At 43.1% G+C, this 7393-nt stretch overlaps 1 long non-coding RNA gene across 1 annotated transcript in view; it reads right to left on the bottom strand.

Moving 5' to 3' along the window:
* Positions 1–4683: 4683 nt before the first annotated feature.
* The window catches only part of LOC129488855 (uncharacterized), a 109873-nt gene continuing 107163 nt past the window's right edge, over positions 4684–7393 (bottom strand). The window contains exon 3 of the long non-coding RNA XR_008659724.1: positions 4684–4769. This is a non-coding gene — a long non-coding RNA (uncharacterized lncRNA). The remainder of the gene's footprint in view (positions 4770–7393) is intronic.

The following is a 7393-nucleotide window of genomic DNA, read 5'->3' as shown; positions in this document are numbered from 1 at the left end:
AGAATCACAGGCAAAGGAAAAGGACATGAGCTGAGACAGAGCATGGCAAGTTTAAGGATCAGAGAAAAGCACCATAAAGAGACTCAGGTCATGACAGAGGGAGGTGGCATCAGATGGGCACAGAAGTGGTGGGCAGGACTAGGCCGCAGGTTTGTAAAGCTCTAAGTCTTTATCCTAAAAGTGATGGGGAGCCTTCAAAGGATTTTAAGTAGGAGAGTATCAGGGACAGATTTACATGTTGTAAAGCTTACTCTGGCTGTGCTGTGGCGAGGGAAGTGCTGATTCAGGAGTATAAGCAATTATGAAGCTGTTGCAGCTGTCCAGGGGCCTGGGACCAAGTGCTGGTGGTAGAGGTGAGCAGAGGAGTGCAGACCAAGGAGAGACTTGGATGACATCCTTAGGCTTTGGATATGGAGTGGACATTGGTAAGGTGTCCAAGGAATCTCTTAGTCACTAGGCTGGGCTGAAAATAGAGTGAGAGCTGGACAGGAAGAGAGGCAGTCACTTAGCTACAGATGTAGAAGAGATGCACCCAGAAAGAACACGTGATGAAAACTAGGACAGTCTGCAGGGAGTAAGAATCACTTAGCAGTTAATTAAAGTAGGTGTCCAAACAGCTCTCAGTTATTTGGGTTATCCAATGTGTTAATTAGGGTCCTGTTCCTCCTATTGCAATCTCTGGGCTTTGTTCATTTACCTCTTCACCAGCAGGTGGAAGGAGAAGGGAAGGGGGACTTGGGGGACCCAGTTCACTTACTCAATGTATGCCTTGTGGAGAGATGAACACTAAGTGGCCTCATCTACTTGGAATGCCAGCTTATTGCAACTATTTGGCTTACAGAACAACAATCCTGTCCCTGAAGAGGAGGGCTGCATATAAATGCAGTTTACATACCCGGTAACTTTCTGCAACCATCCCTTAATGAATTAGTCAAACCTCCAGGCATCCAAATTGGTTCCTATGATCCTTTCATCTTCCAGGTTGTTTGCCTTTAACGTTTAGAACTGGATTGAAGAGTATTTATAGCAGTGGGACATTTCTGTGAGCCTGAGGAAAGGGGTCTTTGATAAATTAACACTAGAGAATTGTAGAGAAGGAATGCAGCCGGCAGAGTTTTTCAGGCAGGTTTGCAATGACTTCTTGTGCCGTCTCTTGGAAAGGTGCGAGGGCAGCAGCCACCCCGGGCTTGGAGATTGTGTGGAAAAGAGAATCCAAAACTACAATAAAATTTTAATTGTATGCTTGATCTGTTTCAGGATGAAGAATTAAGACAGATTTAGGTTTCTGTTTTCTTCAGGGTTCGGGCAGGAATCAAACAGTACACTCAGAAGAGAAGGTTGAAGAGGAATGAAGGAACTATTTCTAAGGGTGTGAGCAGGGAAAAGGGAAGCCAATGAGGGATAGTGAAGCACAAACTATCCAGAGACCACCAACACCCCAAGGCATGAAATGAAAAGAGGAAAGAGTGGGTAGTTGTTTGTCCAAGTGTAGCAGGAGGCTGCCTTGAATCTGCAGAAGAATGGATCCACTGCCAACCACAGTTCAACCAGGAGAGATCCTGGAAAGGAAATTCCCAGACCTCTCCACAGGTGCCTCCCATTGGTCCACTTGAAGCAGAAACTGATGAGCCCGGAGCCCATTGACTCACCCCACAGGCAGCCTCCCGGGCACAGAGCAAGTCCAGAGAAAGGTGCAAAGTGGACACATGGGGGCAAGCAGAGAAAACCCAGCACATGGGTGGGCCAAGAGACTGGTTCAGATTTGCAAATCTAGGCAGATTAATATATTTATGTGGGTCTGTGAGTTTCACTGCCAAGGCTGTCCTGGTTTCATAATGATACAGCATTGCGCATGTTGCTAGTATTAAACAACCAACGGAAGACAGAGCTGCTAGCCCGGGATGTGCCTGGGGTGAGGTGGGGAGGGAACTGTGCTGAACAGAGCTGTCTGTTGTTTCCTTGGTTTCCCCTCTGAAGTCAGCTGTGCCTCTGGCCACGGGGCTCTTTTGTTCTTCCTTCTTTCCCCACTCCCCCACCAAAGGAGACAGGGCTTGAATTATTATGAAATCAAAAGAATTAGCTTGGGGATTGCATGTTTCCATCTTGCCTGTTGTTTGTCTGGTAAATAACGTGTTCTCTGTAAAACCTAAGCTTTTATCTCAGGTTTGCTGACCAGATTGAAGCCGGCCTCAAAGCTTCCTTTGGAGGAAGGAAGAAGAAAGAAAGAAGTTCTTTCCATGGAGAAAGCCGGCCATGATCCTGGCTCACTCCAGTCTTCTCTCTTTCCATATGCAGATAAAACACAGAGTCCACCAGGACACTTTCCCCGTGGCCCTGTTTTATTTCCCACTGTGGAACACACGCAGAAACAGACTTTGCTCCTGGTCTTTTCCGTGACCAGATACATGCTCCCCTCCTCAAGACTTGCTAATTTCAGAGTAGTTACCTGTTCCCTTTGGTGAGGCAGGGAACCCCTCAGGGTCCCAGTAGAGGAAGACCCGCTTAGACACTGCCCTCTGCTGGAAACTATTGGGACTGCGCCATTCTACCTGAGGGCTCCTGCCGGGTTCCAGAGGAAGGGACCTTCACTCCTTCTACCTGGTTGCAGATACACCTGCAACATAGGTAGGGACTGACTTACCTAGAAAGCTTCTCTCATTAAGAACTTAGACGCAAAAAAAATTAGAGTAGGAAGTGGGAGGATTTTTTATGATTTGATATGGAAAAAGATTTCTAAACGACACGAAAAACAAAACACACACAAAAAACTGATACATTTGACTACGTCAAAAACAAAAACTTGTGTGACAGAAGACAACATGAGCAAAATTAAAAGACAAAAGGAGAAAATACTTGTAACAAAGGATAAGTATCTAGATTATATAAAGAACCTCCACAGATTGAAAAGAAAACAAACAAAAATCCAACAGAAAAATATTCTAAAGATATAAAATTGTAATTCACAGAAAAGAAAATATAAGTGGCCCATAAGTGCATGACAATAATACTCTGTCTTGCCAGTAATCAGGAAAATAGAAATTCAAACATCAGAGAGAGATCTCTTTTTTTTTAACCTGGTAAATTAGAAAAAATTAAAAAGGGCACGGGAGAAAAGATATTCTTTATTCTCTAGGTAGGATCATAAGCTGGTATAATCACTTTGCAGAGAAATTTGGCAATATCTAATAAAATGCAAAATATTCATACTCTGATCCAGTGATTCCACTTCTCCATATCTACCCCAGAGAAACACTTACCCATGTGCCCAGAAGGTAGGTCTCAGCAAGTTTGTGGCAGCTTTGTTTGTAAAATATCAAATGTTAAGTGCAGAAATAACTGAAATTAGTGTAAAAATGGGATTGGTTAAATAAACTATGATTCATTCATCATATATATATATATATATATAGCAATGTTTTAAAATATATATATACTATATGTTCTGACATGGAAAGATCCCCAAGACCTATTGTTGAGTGAACAAAAATCAAGCTGCAGACTGACACACTCTATGATAACTTATATGTAAAACACCCAGGCATATTAAACAATATTTTTTCTATGGGTATAGATACTATGGTCTTTAAAGCATGGAAGAATGCACAGGACATATAACACTGATACCAAGAATTACCTCTGGGGCAGAGATGAGGATTGGAGCTGGTGGTCAAAGGGGATTTCAGCCTTATCTGTAATTTTTTTTTAGTAAAAACAATGTGTTAATGTATTATATGTGTAATTAAAATTAATAAAAGCTATTCTTATATTAAAAAGGAGAAAAATCTCTCTTCCTCCTTATTAAAGCATCTGCAACAGCCAGGAATCATTGAGCTATAAGTAAAATGCTGCCTTAGGTGATTTGTCAGGGGACCTGCTAAGTAGAGGGCAATGTGGTTGTCATGGAGACAGCTGTCTTCAACACAAACCGTCCTGTGCATCTATCTACACATGTCGGATATGTAACCATATCCCATTCAATGTCATACTTTTAAATCTCGGTTCACAAACTCAACAGTAATAACTTCTAACACAATGAGAGCAGTCAGTATTAAAATCGAATATCTCATTTAAACCTTTACTCTTTCTCTCTCCCCACCCCACCCCCAGATGAGTTTACTTAGATTTAGAGATGTTAAATAGCCTGTCCGAAGTCAGTTGACTAATATGCAAGAATTTTTCTCACCCCAGAGGCCATTCTTTCAACCATTTAAACTATATTACGAAGTGATAAACTCCTTTGTCAACTTCAGCCAGGTAAGGGAGGCTGAAGCAGGAGGATTGTTTGTGGTCAGGAGTTGGAGACCAGCCTGAGCAACACAGCGGAAACTCCATCTCTAAAAGAAAGAAAGAAATGTCAGTTTTCTGCCAAAAGCTTTTGTGGGTTTCCCTGCCTCACATGCCATGCCTATTTGCTGCATCGCTCTGAATCAAAACAGCAGCTGGTTCATTCTGGGAGAAAAATCTAGCATAAGAAGAGGTGTTATTTGGGTCCCAGTATAACTAAGAAGCTCAAAGACAAATACGCATTAAAGGAATAACTAAAAACTTAGGAATAATCCTCAACCAGAAGACTACTTCAAATGCATTAAAAATAAAGTTTAGGAACAAAACTAATCAATAATAGCAAAGGTGAAAGTTCGATAATAATGCAAACCTTGCAAGGTTCTCATAGGATACAATTTGCTCCATTTTCCAAATTCTGCCAATTTCTTATATCAACACGAAATGCATTCCAGTGATGCAGCCTTATCCTCACCGCTGAACCATTCCTGCCAGGCGAAAACAACGCAACTGAGAGGCATCAGAGATTACAGAGATATGTCCCTGGCAAAGGCCTGCCAGCAGGGCTCTTGGGTTCCCGCTGAAGCAAAGAAAGGCAGGCCTCTGCTTGCTGAGGAAGAGGGCTTTCAAGGGATGTTTCCAGAATAACTCATGAGTGGATGGGGGCACCAGGTTTACAAATGAGAGTTGTGATTTCCCACTTATAATGAATTTTTAAAAAATGAATTAATTCCAAAAAATGAATTAATCTCTGTTTGAGTTCTTCTTAAGAACAGGTGTGTCTATGAATAATACATGGTGGGGCAGGCAACGCATGGGTCTGAAGACCCAGAAGCCTGAATGCGAATGAGACCCAGACTGTCAAGATCAAAAGGTAGATTTTAAGGAGCACCACATAAGCGAGAAAAAATCTGGGAGAGCACAAAACCACTCTGCAAATAAGCACACATCTAAGCCCCCGGCTATGTACACAAACACATCTCTTCTCAGACAGTGGTAATTGAAAGTCACTAGGTTCCCATACGAGGAAGGGAGAGATACATTTAAAAAAGTAATCTAAAATAAAGATTAAAACATTAGGGTTTTAATGAATGATGTTTCAGGACAGAGAATTAAGGACATTTACATCGTCCTCTCTAGTTTGGAACTTTAACTTCTTAAACTCATTAGGGCCAGGCATGGTAGCTCACGCCTGTAATCCCAGCACTCTGGGAGGCCGAGGTGGGTGGATCACCTGAGGTCAGGAGTTTGAGACCAGCCTGGCCAACATGGTGAAACCCCGTCTTTACTAAAAATTTAAAAATTAGCTGGGCATGGTGGTGGGTGCCCGTAATCCCAGTTACTCAGAAGGCTGAGGCAGGAGAATTGCTTGAACCTGGGAGGCAGAGGTTGCAGTAACCCGAGATCTCGCCATTGCACTCCAGCCTGGGCAACAAGAGAGAAACTCCATCTCCGTAACAATAATAACAATAACAACAATAATAATAATAAAACCGATTAGGGACTGGCACAAGAGGAGCCATGGTCAGAGCAGCACATGTGGGGTGGGGTGGGGGTTGCAGAACTCCTGGGTCCCCTCCAGGATTTCACTCCCTGGCCTCCCAACAGCTCAGGTCTGCCTGGGTCTGCCCACCAAGGCTGGGAAGATGTTTTGTTTGGTTTTTTTCAGTTTGTTAAACATGAAATAATATCATGGTATCGTATGGTTTGGGATATTAAATGTCAGCAAAACCCTTGCAATGTAGAATTTCCAACTGGCAGTGTCTCAGCCTAGAGCTGTTTGGGGGAAACAAGATGTTGAAAACTGTGTCCCTGGCTGGCCTCAAGAGCATAGAGAAGGATCTCCCACTCCTTGATTTGGTCCTTCTAAGACCTGTGGTGTCCCCAGATAAAAAGGAAGCTATGAGGATCACGGAGACGACAGTAAGTAACATGCTGTTTGAAGGAGGGGTAACCTGAGATCTTGACAGCTTTACCGTGCATGCCTGCATGCTTGAGTGCACACACACACACACCCAAATGCATGTTTCTTTTCAGCTCTGTTGGAGCAAAGAATTTTCACAGATAAAGGATTTGGATTTTTATCTTGTCCAAGTGCCTTTGGGTATCGTCTCAAGACAGGACAAGGTTTGGTCCCTTTAGCCTTGTCCCATTTGGAAGTGTACACAAACAAAATATTGCTCCACTCCCCTTCCTCCCTCCCCATCCCTTCGAGTAAAATGGCCCACATGTAGGAGCAAAAGCTATTTGGAGCTGTGGCAGGAGGCACATTAATATGTGAACTGAAAACAGACCCCTTAGAAGTCTGCCCACATTGCAGAATTGGAAATAGATGAACTTCTGTCCCATTACAGCAACAATACCACAAGGCAGGATTTGTTTGCAAGATAATAAATTGGCAAACAAGCTGGGACTAGATGGTGGCTCCTGCCTCCCTCTGCGGCCTGAGTAAGACTGAAGAAGAAAAGCCAAGGCTGTGGCAGACCCCGAGGAAAGCCAGGACAAGGGGCTGCATAGAACACCACCTACAGCTTCTGCTCCCACCCCAATATCTGATTCCTGGCCACTGGCCTTTCAGATAGAGGTCCCCTTGAGTGTGTCACTTGTGGCTGGAGCCTGGTAGGGTCGGGTAGCTTGCCCTTTAGTCTGGCCCTAATGGGGCCATTCCTTATGGTGACAGAGCCAGCACAGTGGACAGAGACTGAGAGAGCCCAGACTGCCATGTGCAACCCCACCTTGAATTCTGGCTCTACTACTTATAAACTATGTGACTATGTGGCCTTAGACAAGCTGATTAACCACTGCAAGCCTCAAAATCTCTTATCTGTAAAATGGGTATAATACTATCTACCTCACAGGGTTATTCTAAGAATTAAATGAGAAAATGCATGAAAACTCCTTAGCATATTGCTAGTATAGAACTTAAATGCTCAATAAATGTTGCTAATATTATAAGTGAGATCCCCTAACAAAAATCTTCTTGCTCAAACATAAATATCTTCCCTAGAAGAGAACCTGGCACAAGCAGACCGAAGTGTTATCAGCTCATATATCTCTAGATCAAACTGTCTGATTTATTGCTATATGCCTCAGAGACTTGCAGAGTATCAGC

This window comes from Symphalangus syndactylus, chromosome 8 (assembly GCF_028878055.3).
Source record: "Symphalangus syndactylus isolate Jambi chromosome 8, NHGRI_mSymSyn1-v2.1_pri, whole genome shotgun sequence".
NCBI classification, from domain to species: domain Eukaryota; kingdom Metazoa; phylum Chordata; class Mammalia; order Primates; family Hylobatidae; genus Symphalangus; species Symphalangus syndactylus.
Note: the sequence above shows the minus strand (reverse complement) of the source record. Positions and strands in the feature narration are given on the sequence as shown.